Raw genomic sequence first — 20,742 nt, 5'->3', positions numbered from 1 at the left:
GCTGTGTGTGATTATAATTACAGAGCTGTGTGTGATTATAACTGCAAAGCTGTGTGTGATTATAACTGCAGAGCTGTGTGTGATTATAACTACAGAGCTGTGTGTGATTATAACTGCAGAGCTGTGTGTGATTATAACTGCATAGCTGTGTGTGATTATAACTGCAGAGCTATGTGTGATTATAACTGCAGAGCTGTGTGAGATTATAACTGCAGAGCTGTGTGTGATTATAACTGTAGAGCTGTGTGTGATTATAACTGCAGAACTGTGTGTGATTATAACTGCAGAGCTGTGTGTGATTATAACTGCAGAGCTGTGTGTGATTATAACTGCAGAGCTGTGTGTGATTATAACTGCAGAGCTGTGTGTGATTATAACTGCAGAGCTGTGTGTGATTATAACTGCAGAGCTGTGTGTGATTATAACTGCAGAGCTGTGTGTGATTATAACTGCAGAGCTGTGTGTTATTATAACTGCAGAGCTATGTGTGATTATAACTGCAGAGCTGTGTGTGATTATAACTGCAGAGCTGTGTGTGATTATAACTGCAGAGCTGTGTGTGATTATAACTGCAGAGCTGTGTGTGATTATAATTACAGAGCTGTGTGTGATTATAACTGCCGAGCTGTGTGTGATTATAACTGCAGAGCTGTGTGTGATTATAACTACAGAGCTGTGTGTGATTATAACTGCAGAGCGGTGTGTGATTATAACTGCAGAGCTGTGTGAGATTATAACTGCAGAGCTGTGTGTGATTATAACTGCAGAGCTGTGTGAGATTATAACTGCAGAGCTGTGTGTGATTATAACTGTAGAGCTGTGTGTGATTATAACTGCAGAGCTGTGTGTGATTATAACTGTAGAGCTATGTGTGATTATAACTGCAGAGCTGTGTGTGATTATAACTGCAGAGCTGTGTGTGATTATAATTACAGAGCTGTGTGTGATTATAACTGCAGAACTGTGTGTGATTATAACTGCAGAGCTGTGTGTGATTATAACTACAGACCTGTGTGTGATTATAATTACAGAGCTGTGTGTGATTATCACTCCAGAGCTGTGTGATTATATTTGCAGAGCTGTGTATGATTATAACTGCAGAGCTGTGCATGAGTATAACTACAGAGCTGTGTGTGATTATAACTGCAGAGCTGTGTGTGATTATAACTGCAGAGCTGTGTGTGATTATAACTGCAGAGCTGTGTGTGATTATAACTGCAGAGCTGTGTATGATTATAACTGCAGAGCTGTGTGTGATTATAACTGCAGAGCTGTGTGTGATTATAACTGCAGAACTGTGTGTGATTATAACTACAGAGCTGTGTATGATTATAACTGCAGAGCTGTGTGTGATTATAACTGCAGAGCTGTGTGTGATTATAACTGCAGAGCCGTGTGTGATTATAACTGTAGAGCTGTGTGTGATTATAACTGCAGAACTGTGTGTGATTATAACTGCAGAGCTGTGTGTGATTATAACTACAGACCTGTGTGTGATTATAATTATAGAGCTGTGTGTGATTATCACTCCAGAGCTGTGTGATTATATCTGCAGAGCTGTGTATGAATATAACTGCAGAGCTGTGCATGAGTATAACTACAGAGCTGTGTGTGATTATAACTGCAGAGCTGTGTGTGATTATAACTGCAGAGCTGTGTGTGATTATAACTGCAGAGCTGTGTGTGATTATAACTGTAGAGCTGTGTGTGATTATAACTACAGAGCTGTGTGTGATTATAACTGCAGAGATGTGTGTGATTATAACTGCAGAGCTGTGTGTGATTATAACTGTAGAGCTGTGTGTGATTATAACTGCAGAGTTGTGTGTGATTATAACTGCAGAGCTGTGTGTGATTATATCTGCAGTTATGTGTAATTATAATTATAGAGCTGTGTGTGATTATAACTGCAGAGCTGTGTGTGATTATAACTGCAGAGCTGTGTGTGATTATAACTACAGAGCTGTGTGTGATTATAACTGCAGAGCTGTGTGTGATTATAACTGCAGAGCTGTGTGTGATTATAACTGCAGAGCTGTGTGTATTTATAACTGCAGAGCTGTGTGTGATTATAACTGCAGAGCTGTGTGTGATTATAACTACAGAGCTGTGTGTGATTATAACTACAGAGCGGTGTGTGATTATAACTGCAGAGCTGTGTGTGATTATAACTACAGAACTGTGTGTGATTATAATTACAGAGCTGTGTGTGATTATAACTGCAGAGCTGTGTGTGATTATAACTGCAGAGCTGTGTGTGATTGTAACTACAGAGCTGTGTGTGATTATAATTACAGAGCTGTGTGTGATTATAACTACAGAGTTGTGTGTGATTATAACTACAGATCTGTGTGTGATTATAACTGCAGAGCTGTGTGTGATTATAACTACAGAGCTGTGTGTGATTATAACTACAGAGCTGTGTGTGATTATAATTACAGAGCTGTGTGTGATTATAACTACAGATCTGTGTGTGATTATAACTGCAGAGCTGTGTGTGATTAAAACTACAGAGCTGTGTGTGATTATAACTGCAGAGCTGTGTGTGATTATAACTACAGAGCTGTGTGTGATTATAACTACAGAGCTGTGTGTGATTATAATTACAGAGCTGTGTGTGATTATAACTACAGATCTGTGTGTGATTATAACTGCAGAGCTGTGTATGATTATAGCTACAGAGCTGTGTGTGATTATAACTACAGAGCTGTGTATGAGTATAACTGCAGAGTTGTGTGTGATTATAACTACAGAGTTGTGTGTGATTATAACTACAGAGCTGTGTGTGATTATAACTACAGAGCTGTGTGTGATTATAACTACAGAGCTGTAGTGATTATAACTACAGAGCTGTGTGTGATTATAACTGCAGAGCTGTGTGTGATTATAACTACAGAGCTGTGTGTGATTATAACTACAGAGCTGTGTGTGATTATAACTACAGAGCTGTGTGTGATTATAACTGCAGAGCTGTGTGTGATTATAACTGCAGAGCTGTGTGTGATTATAACTACAGAGCTGTGTGTGATTATAACTGCAGAGCTGTGTGTGATTATAACTGCAGAGCTGTGTGTGATTATAAATACAGAGCTGTGTATGATTATAATTACAGAGCTGTGTGTGATTATAACTACAGAGCTGTGTGTGATTATAACTGCAGAGCTGTGTGTGATTATAATTACAGAGCTGTGTGTGATTATAACTGCAGAGCTGTGTGTGATTATAACTACAGAGCTGTGTGTGATTATAACTGCAGAGCTGTGTGTGATTATGACTGCAGAGCTGTGTGTGATTATAACTGCAGAGCTGTGTGTGATTATAACTACAGAGCTGTGTATGATTATAATTACAGAGCTGTGTGTGATTATAACTACAGAGCTGTGTGTGATTATAACTGCAGAGCTGTGTGTGATTATAATTACAGAGCTGTGTGTGATTATAACTGCAGAGCTGTGTGTGATTATAACTGCAGAGCTGTGTGTGATTATAACTGCAGAGCTGTGTGTGATTATAACTGCAGATCTGTGTGTGATTATAACTGAAGAGCTGTTTGTGATTAAAACTACAGAGCTGTGTGTGATTATAACTACAGAGCTGTGTGTGATTATAACTGCAGAGCTGTGTGTGATTATAGCTACAGAGCTGTGTGTGATTATAACTGCAGAGCTGTGTGTGATTATAACTGCAGAGCTGTGTGTGATTATAGCTACAGAGCTGTGTGTGATTATAACTGCAGAGCTGTGTGTGATTATAACTGCAGAGCTGTGTGTGATTATAATTACAGAGCTGTGTGTGATTATAACTGCAAAGCTGTGTGTGATTATAACTGCAGAGCTGTGTGTGATTATAACTACAGAGCTGTGTGTGATTATAACTGCAGAGCTGTGTGTGATTATAACTGCAGAGCTGTGTGTGATTATAACTGCAGAGCTATGTGTGATTATAACTGCAGAGCTGTGTGAGATTATAACTGCAGAGCTGTGTGTGATTATAACTGTAGAGCTGTGTGTGATTATAACTGCAGAACTGTGTGTGATTATAACTGCAGAGCTGTGTGTGGTTATAACTGCAGAACTGTGTGTGATTATAACTGCAGAGCTGTGTGTGATTATAACTGCAGAGCTGTGTGTGATTATAACTGCAGAGCTGTGTGTGATTATAACTGCAGAGCTGTGTGTGATTATAACTGCAGAGCTGTGTGTTATTATAACTGCAGAGCTATGTGTGATTATAACTGCAGAGCTGTGTGTGATTATAACTGCAGAGCTGTGTGTGATTATAACTGCAGAGCTGTGTGTGATTATAACTGCAGAGCTGTGTGTGATTATAATTACAGAGCTGTGTGTGATTATAACTGCAGAGCTGTGTGTGATTATAACTGCAGAGCTGTGTGTGATTATAACTACAGAGCTGTGTGTGATTATAACTGCAGAGCTGTGTGAGATTATAACTGCAGAGCTGTGTGTGATTATAACTGTAGAGCTGTGTGTGATTATAACTGCAGAACTGTGTGTGATTATAACTGCAGAGCTGTGTGTGATTATAACTACAGACCTGTGTGTGATTATAATTACAGAGCTGTGTGTGATTATCACTCCAGAGCTGTGTGATTATATCTGCAGAGCTGTGTATGATTATAACTGCAGAGCTGTGCATGAGTATAACTACAGAGCTGTGTATGATTATAACTGCAGAGCTGTGTGTGATTATAACTGCAGAGCTGTGTGTGATTATAACTGCAGAGCTGTGTGTGATTATAACTGCAGAGCTGTGTATGATTATAACTGCAGAGCTGTGTGTGATTATAACTGCAGAGCTGTGTGTGGTTATAACTGCAGAACTGTGTGTGATTATAACTACAGAGCTGTGTATGATTATAACTGCAGAGCTGTGTGTGATTATAACTGCAGAGCTGTGTGTGATTATAACTGTAGAGCCGTGTGTGATTATAACTGTAGAGCTGTGTGTGATTATAACTGCAGAACTGTGTGTGATTATAACTGCAGAGCTGTGTGTGATTATAACTACAGACCTGTGTGTGATTATAATTACAGAGCTGTGTGTGATTATCACTCCAGAGCTGTGTGATTATATCTGCAGAGCTGTGTATGATTATAACTGCAGAGCTGTGCATGAGTATAACTACAGAGCTGTGTGTGATTATAACTGCAGAGCTGTGTGTGATTATAACTGCAGAGCTGTGTGTGATTATAACTGCAGAGCTGTGTGTGATTATAACTGTAGAGCTGTGTGTGATTATAACTACAGAGCTGTGTGTGATTATAACTGCAGAGCTGTGTGTGATTATAACTGCAGAGCTGTGTGTGATTATAACTGTAGAGCTGTGTGTGATTATAACTGCAGAGTTGTGTGTGATTATAACTGCAGAGCTGTGTGTGATTATATCTGCAGTTATGCGTAATTATAATTATAGAGCTGTGTGTGATTATAACTGCAGAGCTGTGTGTGATTATAACTGCAGAGCTGTGTGTGATTATAACTACAGAGCTGTGTGTGATTATAACTGCAGAGCTGTGTGTGATTATAACTGCAGAGCTGTGTGTGATTATAACTGCAGAGCTGTGTGTGATTATAACTGCAGAGCTGTGTGTGATTATAACTACAGAGCTGTGTGTGATTATAACTACAGAGCGGTGTGTGATTATAACTGCAGAGCTGTGTGTGATTATAACTACAGAGCTGTGTGTGATTATAATTACAGAGCTGTGTGTCATTATAACTGCAGAGCTGTGTGTGATTATAACTGCAGAGCTGTGTGTGATTGTAACTACAGAGCTGTGTGTGATTATAATTACAGAGCTGTGTGTGATTATAACTACAGAGTTGTGTGTGATTATAACTACAGATCTGTGTGTGATTATAACTGCAGAGCTGTGTGTGATTATAACTACAGAGCTGTGTGTGATTATAACTACAGAGCTGTGTGTGATTATAATTACAGAGCTGTGTGTGATTATAACTACAGATCTGTGTGTGATTATAACTGCAGAGCTGTGTATGATTATAACTACAAGAGCTGTGTGTGATTATAACTGCAGAGCTGTGTGTGATTATAACTACAGAGCTGTGTATGAGTATAACTGCAGAGTTGTGTGTGATTATAACTACAGAGTTGTGTGTGATTATAACTACAGAGCTGTGTGTGATTATAACTACAGAGCTGTGTGTGATTATAACTACAGAGCTGTGTGTGATTATAACTGCAGAGCTGTGTGTGATTATAACTACAGAGCTGTGTGTGATTATAACTACAGAGCTGTGTGTGATTATAACTACAGAGCTGTGTGTGATTATAACTGCAGAGCTGTGTGTGATTATAACTGCAGAGCTGTGTGTGATTATAACTACAGAGCTGTGTGTGATTATAACTGCAGAGCTGTGTGTGATTATAACTGAAGAGCTGTGTGTGATTATAACTATAGAGCTGTGTATGATTATAATTACAGAGCTGTGTGTGATTATAACTACAGAGCTGTGTGTGATTATAACTGCAGAGCTGTGTGTGATTATAATTACAGAGCTTTGTGTGATTATAACTGCAGAGCTGTGTGTGATTATAACTACAGAGCTGTGTGTGATTATAACTGCAGAGCTGTGTGTGATTATGACTGCAGAGCTGTGTGTGATTATAACTACAGAGCTGTGTGTGATTATAACTGCAGAGCTGTGTGTGATTATAACTACAGAGCTGTGTATGATTATAATTACAGAGCTGTGTGTGATTATAACTACAGAGCTGTGTGTGATTATAACTGCAGAGCTGTGTGTGATTATAATTACAGAGCTGTGTGTGATTATAACTGCAGAGCTGTGTGTGATTATAACTACAGAGTTGTGTGTGATTATAACTGCAGAGCTGTGTGTGATTATAACTGCAGAGCTGTGTGTGATTATGACTGTAGAGCTGTGTGTGATTATAACTGCAGAGCTGTGTATGATTATAACTACAGAGCTGTGTGTGATTATAACTACAGAGCTGTGTATGAGTATAACTGCAGAGTTGTGTGTGATTATAACTACAGAGTTGTGTGTGATTATAACTACAGAGCTGTGTGTGATTATAACTACAGAGCTGTGTGTGATTATAACTACAGAGCTGTAGTGATTATAACTACAGAGCAGTGTGTGATTATAACTGCAGAGCTGTGTGTGATTATAACTACAGAGCTGTGTGTGATTATAACTACAGAGCTGTGTGTGATTATAACTACAGAGCTGTGTGTGATTATAACTGCAGAGCTGTGTGTGATTATAACTGCAGAGCTGTGTGTGATTATAACTACAGAGCTGTGTATGATTATAATTACAGAGCTGTGTGTGATTATAACTACAGAGTTGTGTGTGATTATAACTGCAGAGCTGTGTGTGATTATAACTGCAGAGCTGTGTGTGATTATGACTGTAGAGCTGTGTGTGATTATAACTGCAGAGCTGTGTATGATTATAACTACAGAGCTGTGTGTGATTATAACTACAGAGCTGTGTATGAGTATAACTGCAGAGTTGTGTGTGATTATAACTACAGAGCTGTAGTGATTATAACTACAGAGCTGTGTGTGATTATAACTGCAGAGCTGTGTGTGATTATAACTACAGAGCTGTGTGTGATTATAACTACAGAGCTGTGTGTGATTATAACTACAGAGCTGTGTGTGATTATAACTGCAGAGCTGTGTGTGATTATAACTGCAGAGCTGTGTGTGATTATAACTACAGAGCTGTGTGTGATTATAACTGCAGAGCTGTGTGTGATTATAACTGCAGAGCTGTGTGTGATTATAACTACAGAGCTGTGTATGATTATAATTACAGAGCTGTGTGTGATTATAACTACAGAGCTGTGTGTGATTATAACTGCAGAGCTGTGTGTGATTATAATTACAGAGCTGTGTGTGATTATAACTGCAGAGCTGTGTGTGATTATAACTACAGAGCTGTGTGTGATTATAACTGCAGAGCTGTGTGTGATTATGACTGCAGAGCTGTGTGTGATTATAACTGTAGAGCTGTGTGATTATAAGGCCGGGGTCACATAGGGCACTACTGCGATGCTCGCATGACACTCGGCTCACGCTCTCAGTACAGCAGGAGCTGAGTGTCATGCTAGTGTCCCTGCGGCTGCAGTCCGACTGTGCGAGCGGTACTCAGCTGCAGGGGGCGGTCCGGCACTGAGGAGGGGCGGGCCAGCGCTGTGGAGGAAAGGGCTGGACGGAGGGACGGATTTATCTCCCTCTCTCCTTCGTAGCCGGCTATTGCAATTCTTGCTCTGCACGCTCGGTACACCGGTGTATGTATGATTATAACTGCAGAGCTATGTGTGATTATAACTGCAGAGTTGTGTGTGATTATAACTACAGAGCTGTGTGTGATTATAACTGCAGAGCGGTGTGTGATTATAACTGCAGAGCTGTGTGTGATTATAACTGCAGATCTGTGTGTGATTATAACTACAGAGCTGTGTGTGATTATAACTGCAGAGTTGTGTGTGATTATAACTACAGAGTTGTGTGTGATTATAACTACAGAGCTGTGTGTGATTATAACTACAGAGCTGTGTGTGATTATAACTACAGAGCTGTAGTGATTATAACTACAGAGCTGTGTGTGATTATAACTGCAGAGCTGTGTGTGATTATAACTACAGAGCTGTGTGTGATTATAACTACAGAGCTGTGTGTGATTATAACTACAGAGCTGTGTGTGATTATAACTGCAGAGCTGTGTGTGATTATAACTGCAGAGCTGTGTGTGATTATAACTACAGAGCTGTGTGTGATTATAACTGCAGAGCTGTGTGTGATTATAACTGCAGAGCTGTGTGTGATTATAACTATAGAGCTGTGTATGATTATAATTACAGAGCTGTGTGTGATTATAACTACAGAGCTGTGTGTGATTATAACTGCAGAGCTGTGTGTGATTATAATTACAGAGCTTTGTGTGATTATAACTGCAGAGCTGTGTGTGATTATAACTACAGAGCTGTGTGTGATTATAACTGCAGAGCTGTGTGTGATTATGACTGCAGAGCTGTGTGTGATTATAACTACAGAGCTGTGTGTGATTATAACTGCAGAGCTGTGTGTGATTATAACTACAGAGCTGTGTATGATTATAATTACAGAGCTGTGTGTGATTATAACTACAGAGCTGTGTGTGATTATAACTGCAGAGCTGTGTGTGATTATAATTACAGAGCTGTGTGTGATTATAACTGCAGAGCTGTGTGTGATTATAACTACAGAGTTGTGTGTGATTATAACTGCAGAGCTGTGTGTGATTATAACTGCAGAGCTGTGTGTGATTATGACTGTAGAGCTGTGTGTGATTATAACTGCAGAGCTGTGTATGATTATAACTACAGAGCTGTGTGTGATTATAACTACAGAGCTGTGTATGAGTATAACTGCAGAGTTGTGTGTGATTATAACTACAGAGTTGTGTGTGATTATAACTACAGAGCTGTGTGTGATTATAACTACAGAGCTGTGTGTGATTATAACTACAGAGCTGTAGTGATTATAACTACAGAGCAGTGTGTGATTATAACTGCAGAGCTGTGTGTGATTATAACTACAGAGCTGTGTGTGATTATAACTACAGAGCTGTGTGTGATTATAACTACAGAGCTGTGTGTGATTATAACTGCAGAGCTGTGTGTGATTATAACTGCAGAGCTGTGTGTGATTATAACTACAGAGCTGTGTATGATTATAATTACAGAGCTGTGTGTGATTATAACTACAGAGCTGTGTGTGATTATAACTGCAGAGCTGTGTGTGATTATAATTACAGAGCTGTGTGTGATTATAACTGCAGAGCTGTGTGTGATTATAACTACAGAGTTGTGTGTGATTATAACTGCAGAGCTGTGTGTGATTATAACTGCAGAGCTGTGTGTGATTATGACTGTAGAGCTGTGTGTGATTATAACTGCAGAGCTGTGTATGATTATAACTACAGAGCTGTGTGTGATTATAACTACAGAGCTGTGTATGAGTATAACTGCAGAGCTGTGTGTGATTATAACTACAGAGCTGTGTGTGATTATAACTACAGAGCTGTGTGTGATTATAACTACAGAGCTGTGTGTGATTATAACTGCAGAGCTGTGTGTGATTATAACTGCAGAGCTGTGTATGATTATAACTACAGAGCTGTGTGTGATTATAACTACAGAGCTGTGTGTGATTATAACTGCAGAGCTGTGTGTGATTATAACTACAGAGCTGTGTGTGATTATAACTACAGAGCTGTGTGTGATTATAACTACAGAGCTGTGTGTGATTATAACTGCAGAGCTGTGTGTGATTATAACTGCAGAGCTGTGTGTGATTATAACTACAGAGCTGTGTGTGATTATAACTGCAGAGCTGTGTGTGATTATAACTGCAGAGCTGTGTGTGATTATAACTACAGAGCTGTGTATGATTATAATTACAGAGCTGTGTGTGATTATAACTACAGAGCTGTGTGTGATTATAACTGCAGAGCTGTGTGTGATTATAATTACAGAGCTGTGTGTGATTATAACTGCAGAGCTGTGTGTGATTATAACTACAGAGCTGTGTGTGATTATAACTGCAGAGCTGTGTGTGATTATGACTGCAGAGCTGTGTGTGATTATAACTGTAGAGCTGTGTGATTATAAGGCCGGGGTCACATAGGGCACTACTGCGATGCTCGCATGACACTCGGCTCACGCTCTCAGTACAGCAGGAGCTGAGTGTCATGCTAGTGTCCCTGCGGCTGCAGTCCGACTGTGCGAGCGGTACTCAGCTGCAGGGGGCGGTCCGGCACTGAGGAGGGGCGGGCCAGCGCTGTGGAGGAAAGGGCTGGACGGAGGGAGGGATTTATCTCCCTCTCTCCTTCGTAGCCGGCTATTGCAATTCTTGCTCTGCACGCTCGGTACACCGGTGTATGTATGATTATAACTGCAGAGCTATGTGTGATTATAACTGCAGAGTTGTGTGTGATTATAACTACAGAGCTGTGTGTGATTATAACTGCAGAGCGGTGTGTGATTATAACTGCAGAGCTGTGTGTGATTATAACTGCAGATCTGTGTGTGATTATAACTACAGAGCTGTGTGTGATTATAACTACAGAGCTGTGTGTGATTATAACTGCAGAGTTGTGTGTGATTATAACTACAGAGCTGTGTGTGATTATAATTACAGAGCTGTGTGTGATTATAACTGCATAGCTGTGTGTGATTAGAACTGCAGAGCTGTGTGTGATTATAACTACAGAGCTGTGTGTGATTATAACTGCAGAGTTGTGTGTGATTAACTACAGAGCTGTGTGTGATTATAACTACAGAGCTGTGTGGGATTATAACTGCAGAGCTGTGTGTGATTATAACTGCAGAGCGATGTGTGATTATAACTACAGAGCTGTGTGTGATTATAACTGAAGAGCGGTCTATGATTATAACTGCAGAGCTGTGTGTGATTATAACTGCAGAGCGGTGTGTGATTATAACTGCAGAGCTGTGTATGATTATAACTGCAGAGCTGTGTGTGATTATAACTGCAGAGCGGTGTGTGATTATAACTACAGAGCTGAGTGTGATTATAACTGCAGAGCTGTGTATGATTATAACTGCAGAGCTGTGTGTGATTATAACTGCAGAGCTGTGTGTGATTTTAACTACAGAGCTGTGTGTGATTATAACTGCAGAGCTGTGTGTGATTATAACTGCAGAGCTGTGTATGATTATAACTGCAGAGCTGTGTGTGATTATAACTGCAGAGCTGTGTGTGATTATAACTGCAGAGTTGTGTGTGATTATAACTGCAGAGCTGTGTGTGATTATAACTGCAGAGCTGTGTATGATTATAACTGCAGAACTGTGTATGATTATAACTGCAGAGCTGTGTGTGATTATAACTGCAGAGCTGTGTGTGATTATAACTGCAGAGTTGTGTGTGATTAACTACAGAGCTGTGTGTGATTATAACTACAGAGCTGTGTGTGATTATAACTGCAGAACTGTGTATGATTATAACTGCAGAGCTGTGTGTGATTATAACTGCAGAGCTGTGTATGATTATAACTGCAGAGCTGTGTGTGATTATAACTGCAGAGCTGTGTGTGATTATAACTGCAGAGCTGTGTATGATTATAACTGCAGAACTGTGTATGATTACAACTACAGAGCTGTGTGTGATTATAACTACAGAGATGTGTATGATTATAACTGCAGAGCTGTGTGTGATTATAACTGCAGAGCTGTGTGTGATTATAACTGCAGAACTGTGTGTGATTATAACTACAGAGCTGTGTGCGATTATAACTGCAGAACTGTGTGTGATTATAACTGCAGAGCTGTGTGTGATTATAACTGCAGAGCTGTGTGTGATTATAACTGCAGAACTGTGTGTGATTATAACTGCAGAACTGTGTGTGATTATAACTGCAGAACTGTGTGTGATTATAACTGCAGAACTGTGTGTGATTATAACTAGAGATGAGCGAACCGGTCGCGGTTCGGCTCGAGGTTGGTTCGCCGAACGGACCTCCCGTTCGAGTTCGGTTCGTCGAACGTTCGACGAACCGAACTCGAACTGCATAGGAAACAATGGCAGGCAATCACAAACACAGAAAAACACCTAGAAAACACCCTCAAAGGTGTCCTAAAGGTGACAAACAACTCAAACACATTGGAAAGTGACAAGGACATATACTCATGCGAAAACAAAACAGCTGGACAAGGAAAAAGAGGAGGACACACAGATATAGGCATGGCACGCCCTTCTAAAATCATGTAAAACACCGCAAGGTGACTCCAAGCGGAGTCTCCCTTTTTTCCAAAAATTGGGCCACACACACACCCACCCCTTCAGTGGCAGCACTTGTGCCCCAGTTGTACACTTCACAGCTACATTTGCATCAAGCACATTCAAAAATACGCCATTCTTATCCGTCCCCAGGATGACACCGGGGTAGGTAGCAAAGTCTTTCCTGATCCCAGCTCTGTTCATCTTGGCTTCTTTTAAAAACACAGCAAGCAAGGGTTACTCCAAGCGGAGTCTCCCTTTTTTCCAAAAATTGGGCCACACAGACACCCACCCCATCAGTGGCAGCACTTGGGCCCTAGTTGCAAATAGGATGTTTTGATTTGCATCAAGCACATTCAAAAATACGCCATTCTTATCCGTCCCCAGGATGACACCGGGGTACGTAGATAAAGTCTTTGCTGATCCATGACTTGTTCATCTTGGCTTCTTTTAAAAACAATGTAAGCAAGGGTTACTCCAAGCGGAGTCTCCCTTTTTTTCCAAAAATTGGGCCACACAGACACCCACCCCATCAGTGGCAGCACTTGGGCCCTAGTTGCAAACCGGATGTTTTGATTTGCATCAAGCACATTCAAAAATACGCCATTCTTATCCGTCCCCAGGATGACACCGGGGTAGGTAGCAAAGTCTTTCCTGATCCCAGCTCTGTTCATCTTGGCTTCTTTTAAAAACACAGCAAGCAAGGGTTACTCCAAGCGGAGTCTCCCTTTTTTCCAAAAATTGGGCCCACACACACCCACCCCTTCAGTGGCAGCAGTTGTGCCCCAGTTGTACACTTCACAGCTAGATTTGCATCAAGCACATTCAAAAATACGCCATTCTTATCCGTCCCCAGGATGACACCGGGGTAGGTAGCAAAGTCTTTCCTGATCCCAGCTCTGTTCATCTTGGCTTCTTTTAAAAACACAGCAAGCAAGGGTTACTCCAAGCGGAGTCTCCCTTTTTTCCAAAAATTGGGCCACACAGACACCCACCCCATCAGTGGCAGCACTTGGGCCCTAGTTGCAAACAGGATGTTTTGATTTGCATCAAGCACATTCAAAAATACGCCATTCTTATCCGTCCCCAGGATGACACCGGGGTAGGTAGCAAAGTCTTTCCTGATCCCAGCTCTGTTCATCTTGGCTTCTTTTAAAAACACAGCAAGCAAGGGTTACTCCAAGCGGAGTCTCCCTTTTTTCCAAAAATTGGGCCCACACACACCCACCCCTTCAGTGGCAGCAGTTGTGCCCCAGTTGTACACTTCACAGCTAGATTTGCATCAAGCACATTCAAAAATACGCCATTCTTATCCGTCCCCAGGATGACACCGGGGTAGGTAGCAAAGTCTTTCCTGATCCCAGCTCTGTTCATCTTGGCTTCTTTTAAAAACACAGCAAGCAAGGGTTACTCCAAGCGGAGTCTCCCTTTTTTCCAAAAATTGGGCCACACAGACACCCACCCCATCAGTGGCAGCACTTGGGCCCTAGTTGCAAACAGGATGTTTTGATTTGCATCAAGCACATTCAAAAATACGCCATTCTTATCCGTCCCCAGGATGACACCGGGGTACGTAGATAAAGTCTTTGCTGATCCATGACTTGTTCATCTTGGCTTCTTTTAAAAACAATGTAAGCAAGGGTTACTCCAAGCGGAGTCTCCCTTTTTTTCCAAAAATTGGGCCACACAGACACCCACCCCATCAGTGGCAGCACTTGGGCCCTAGTTGCAAACCGGATGTTTTGATTTGCATCAAGCACATTCAAAAATACGCCATTCTTATCCGTCCCCAGGATGACACCGGGGTAGGTAGCAAAGTCTTTCCTGATCCCAGCTCTGTTCATCTTGGCTTCTTTTAAAAACACAGCAAGCAAGGGTTACTCCAAGCGGAGTCTCCCTTTTTTCCAAAAATTGGGCCCACACACACCCACCCCTTCAGTGGCAGCAGTTGTGCCCCAGTTGTACACTTCACAGCTAGATTTGCATCAAGCACATTCAAAAATACGCCATTCTTATCCGTCCCCAGGATGACACCGGGGTAGGTAGCAAAGTCTTTCCTGATCCCAGCTCTGTTCATCTTGGCTTCTTTTAAAAACACAGCAAGCAAGGGTTACTCCAAGCGGAGTCTCCCTTTTTTCCAAAAATTGGGCCACACAGACACCCACCCCATCAGTGGCAGCACTTGGGCCCTAGTTGCAAACAGGATGTTTTGATTTGCATCAAGCACATTCCAAATCCACAAGCATTTACTCTCCCCAGGATGACACAGGGGTAGTAAATTCCTTCTGGATCCATGACTTGTTCATTTTGATGAACGTCAGTCTGTCCACATTGTCACTGGACAGACGCGTGCGCTTATCTGTCAGCACACACCCAGCAGCACTGAATACACGTTCAGAGACAACGCTGGCAGCTGGACACGACAAAATCTCCAAGGCGTAACTGGAGAGCTCTGGCCATTTTTCTATGTTTGAAGCCCAAAAGGAGCAAGGCTCCAGTTGCACAGTCATGGCATCGATGTTCATTTGGAGATACTCCTGTATCATCCTCTCCAGCCGTTGAGTATGTGTCAGACTTGTTGTCTCTGGTGGCCTTGCAAAAGAGGGTCTAAAAAAATTATGAAAAGATTCCATAAAATTGCTGTTACCGGCACCAGATACGGTCCTACTGGTACGGGTAGACTGGTGAAGATGACGAGACCGTCCCATGTTTGTCAAGTTACAACTGGGAGATTCCCTCCCTGCACCTGCACGGTTGTTTGGTGGAAAAGCCGAGCTAAGATCGAGTAACAGCTTCTGCTGATACTCCTGCATACGTGCGTCCCTTTCTATGGCTGGAATTATGTCACAAAATTTGGACTTATACCGGGGATCTAATAGTGTGGCAATCCAGTAGTCATCATCACTTCTAATTTTGACAATACGACTGTCATGTTGGAGGTAGTGCAACAAGAAGGCACTCATGTGTCTTGCGCAGCCATGCGGACCAAGTCCACGCTGTGTTTGTGGCATAGAGGTGCTAACCGTTCTTTCTTCCTCTGACATCTCCCCCCAACCTCTTTCAACTGAAATTTGACCAAGGTCTCCCTCATCCGCTGAGTCTTCCATGTCCATGGACAGTTCGTCCTCCATTTCTTCATGTTCTCCTGCACCTTGCTCAACATTTCGCCTGCTACTATGCGCCCTTGTCGATCCCTGTTCCCCATGGTCCCATGCCTGCTGCGTTGGTGATGATGAACGTCTGGATCTTGGTGATGTTGTTGTCCCTTGCACATATGAATCCTCCTGTAGTTCCTCCCCTTCATGTTGTCCCACCCCCTGACTCCGAATAGTGTTTAGCGTGTGCTCCAGCATGTAAATGACTGGAATCGTCATGCTGATAATGGCATTGTCAGAGCTAAACATATTCGTCGCCATGTCGAAACTGTGCAGAAGGGTGCATAGGTCCTTGATCTGAGACCACTCCATCAGGGTGATCTGCCCCACCTCTGCATCTCGTTGGCCCAGGCTATACGTCATGACGTATTGCACCAGGGCTCTGCGGTGCTGCCACAGTCGCTGTAACATGTGTAGAGTTGAATTCCAGCGTGTCGCCACATCGCATTTCAGGCGATGAACCGGCAGGCCGAAAGACTTCTGGAGCGATGCAAGTCGCTCAGCTGCGGCGCTTGAACGCCGGAAGTGAGCAGACAGTTTTCGTGCCCTGTTCAGAAGGCCATCTAGGCCGGGATAGTGTGTTAAAAATTGCTGCACGACAAGGTTCAACACGTGAGCCATACAAGGTACGTGTGTCACCTTGCCCAGGCGAAGGGCCGCACCCAGGTTTGCAGCATTGTCGCACACGGCCTTACCAGGCTGCAGGTTGAGTGGAGACAACCATTTATTAAACTCGGACCGCAGAGCTGACCACAACTCCTCAGCTGTGTGACTCTTATTACCAAGACATGTCAAGCTAAAGACCGCCTGATGCCGTTGCGCTCGGCTGCCAGCATAGTAATGAGGCGTGCGTGATTCCTTCTGCGCAGTGAGAACGCTGGTGGCCTGACCAGGCAGGCTTGGGGCGGAGGTGGAGGACCCAGATGAGGTGGAGGATGCAGAAGCTGTGGCGGAACTTGGACAGACAGAGGATTGACACACAAGTCGTGGGGACGGCAAGACTTGTGCAGCAGACCCTTCACCATCTATCACCATAGTTACCCAGTGCCCAGTCAGCGACATGTAACGTCCCTGTCCATGCTTACTGGTCCAAGTATCGGTGGTGAAATGCACCCGTTCACACACAGAGTTTCTCAAGGAAGCGGTGATGTTGTGTGCGACATGCTGGTGTAGCGCGGGCACACCTTTCTTAGAGAAGTAGTGGCGACTAGGCATCTGGTACTGGGGCACAGCGACAGACATAAGGTCTCTAAAATCCTGTGTGTCCACTAGGCGGAAAGGCAGCATTTCGGTAGCCAACAGCTTACAGAGGGATAGAGTCAACCTCTTAGCTTTGTCATGGGTCGGAGGAAGTGGCCTTTTATTTGACCACATCTGAGGGACAGAGATCTGGCTGCTGTGTGTAGACGGTGTTGAGTAGGGTGTCCCTGGAAAAATGCAGGTTTGTGAGGAAAGTGCAGGCGGAGACATGATGTTGCCTTCATCCAACGTTGGTGCTATCGATGTCTGAGAGAGCTGTACACACTCACTTGTTTCCCCTTCCAAACCAACTGACGACCTTACAAGCAAACTGCCTGTTGCGGTTACAGTGGTGGAAGTTTTGCGTGGAAAAACAGGTGTGACAGCTGTCCCCACAGTCCTAGAAGATGAAGAGCGCGCGGATGCACTGGAAGGGGCGGGCGGTGGATGGTTCGCTCCGCTAGCCGGCATTGCAGCACGGTGAGCTTCCCACCGGGACTTATGATAATTATTCATGTGACGATTCATGGAAGAAGTTGTCAAACTGCTGAGCTTTTGACCTCTACTAACAGAATCATGACAAATGTTACATATCACATGAGTTGGGCGATCTTTTTCGATGTGAAAAAAGGCCCAGGCTAGGCAAGGCTTAGAGGCCATGCGACCTGTTGATCCACCCCGAATAATGCTCATAGGCAGAGTGGTGGCTGAGGATGCAGTTGTAGACGTGCTACCAGTGCTCCGACTCTGTCCAGGAAGGCGCAAGGTAACTTCGTCGTCGGTTGCATCCTCCTCCACCGCCTCTGTTGACCTCCTCGAGTGCCTGACTGGGGGTTCACAGTAGGTGGGATCTAGAACGTCATCATCAATTGTTGTGTTTGCACTCCCCTCCCCCTCAGACCGAGCCTCTTCTTGCCCTGACCGAATATTTAAGTTGTCATCCCAATCGGGTATCTGCGTCTCATCTTCATCAGTATGTTCCTCATTGTCTATAACCACAGGTGTTACAGTTTGTGACAAAGGGTCAACATTATGCTCAGAAACTTGGTCCTCACGGCCTGAATCTGAGTCACAAAGGTTCTGGGCATCACTGCAGACCATTTCCTGTTCTGTACTCACTGTAGCTTGGGAGCAGACCTCTGATTCCCAGGCTATAGTGTGACTGAACAGCTCTGCAGACTCAGCCATCTCAGTTCCACCATACTGTGCAGGGCTGATGGAGACTTCAGAGCTGGGAGAAATCAAGTGTGATTGGGATGACAACTCAGAGGAATGGTGTTTTTTGGATGCGGTACTTGAAGTGGCTGAGAGGGCACTTGTTGGACCACTTGAGATCCATTCAAGCATTTTCCTTTTTTGCCCATCATCTACCTTTGTTCCTCTTGTTCGTGTCCGTAAAAAAGGGAGCACATCGGATTGTCCACAATAAGTAGTAGACATCTTACTTTTGCTAGTAGATGGTCTATCTTCAGCAGATGATAATGGAGCTTTGCCACCTTCCCCACTGACAAAACATTTTTTGCCTTTTCCACCACGCCTCTTCCCCTTTCCACCAGCATCTGTCATTTTGCCACTCATGTTGATTGCGACAAGATTGTGGACTGAAAATGTGGTAGTAAAAATTGAGAGGTGGTGAAGATTGCAGTGGTGGTCTAGCTTTATTAACAGCAGAATAATAAAGAATAAATATCCCTGACAATGTAACTTAGTTATAATTCGTTGGAGTGTGCAACGCAGGCAGACGTGCTGCAAATGTCTTGGCACTAGTGGGACTATAGCAAAGTCCAATAGCCACGTATAGGATGCCACTAGGTACACTGAGTGTTTGCTAGTATAATGGCTTCGTTATAATTTGTTGGAGTGTGCAACGCAGGCAGATGCGCTCTGCAAATGTCTTGGCACTAGTGGGACTATAGCAAAGTCCAATAGCCACGTATAGGATGCCACTAGGTACACTGAGTGTTTGCTAGTATAATGGCTGAGTTTAAAAAACTTGGAGTGTGCAATGCAGGCAGATGTGCTCTGCTAATGTCTTTGCACTAGTGGGACTATAGCAAAGTCCAATAGCCACGTATAGGATGCCACTAGGTACACTGAGTGTGTGCTAGTATAATGGCTTCGTTATAATTAGTTGGAGTGTGCAACGCAGGCAGATGCGCTCTGCAAATGTCTTGGCACTAGTGGGACTATAGCAAAGTCCAATAGCCACGTATAGGATGCCACTAGGTACACTGAGTGTTTGCTAGTATAATGGCTTCGTTATAATTTGTTGTAGTGTGCAACGCAGGCAGATGCGCTCTGCAAATGTCTTGGCACTAGTGGGACTATAGCAAAGTCCAATAGCCACGTATAGGATGCCACTAGGTACACTGAGTGTGTGCTAGTATAATGGCTTCGTTATAATTAGTTGTAGTGTGCAACGCAGGCAGATGCGCTCTGCAAATGTCTTGGCACTAGTGGGACTATAGCAAAGTCCAATAGCCACGTATAGGATGCCACTAGGTACACTGAGTGTTTGCTAGTATAATGGCTTCGTTATAATTAGTTGGAGTGTGCAACGCAGGCAGATGCGCTCTGCAAATGTCTTGGCACTAGTGGGACTATAGCAAAGTCCAATAGCCACGTATAGGATGCCACTAGGTACACTGTGTGTTTGCTAGTATAATGGCTGAGTTTAAAAAACTTGGAGTGTGCAATGCAGGCAGATGTGCTCTGCTAATGTCTTTGCACTAGTGGGACTATAGCAAAGTCCAATAGCCACGTATAGGATGCCACTAGGTACACTGAGTGTTTGCTAGTAAAATTGCTTAGTTTAAAAAACTTGGAGTGTGCAATGCAGGCAGATGTGCTCTGCAAATGTCTTGGCCCTAGTGGGACTATAGCAAAGTCCAATAGCCACGTATAGGATGCCACTAGGTACACTGAGTGTGTGCTAGTATAATGGCTTCGTTGTAATTAGTTGGAGTGTGCAACGCAGGCAGATGCGCTCTGCAAATGTCTTGGCACTAGTGGGACTATAGCAAAGTCCAATAGCCACGTATAGGATGCCACTAGGTACACTGAGTGTGTGCTAGTATAATGGCTTCGTTATAATTAGTTGGAGTGTGCAACGCAGGCAGATGCGCTCTGCAAATGTCTTGGCACTAGTGGGACTATAGCAAAGTCCAATAGCCACGTATAGGATGCCACTAGGTACACTGAGTGTTTGCTAGTATAATGGCTTCGTTATAATTTGTTGTAGTGTGCAACGCAGGCAGATGCGCTCTGCAAATGTCTTGGCACTAGTGGGACTATAGCAAAGTCCAATAGCCACGTATAGGATGCCACTAGGTACACTGAGTGTGTGCTAGTATAATGGCTTCGTTATAATTAGTTGTAGTGTGCAACGCAGGCAGATGCGCTCTGCAAATGTCTTGGCACTAGTGGGACTATAGCAAAGTCCAATAGCCACGTATAGGATGCCACTAGGTACACTGAGTGTTTGCTAGTATAATGGCTTCGTTATAATTAGTTGGAGTGTGCAACGCAGGCAGATGCGCTCTGCA

Source organism: Anomaloglossus baeobatrachus, chromosome 2 (assembly GCF_048569485.1).
Source record: "Anomaloglossus baeobatrachus isolate aAnoBae1 chromosome 2, aAnoBae1.hap1, whole genome shotgun sequence".
NCBI classification, from domain to species: Eukaryota; Metazoa; Chordata; class Amphibia; order Anura; family Aromobatidae; genus Anomaloglossus; species Anomaloglossus baeobatrachus.
Note: the sequence above shows the minus strand (reverse complement) of the source record.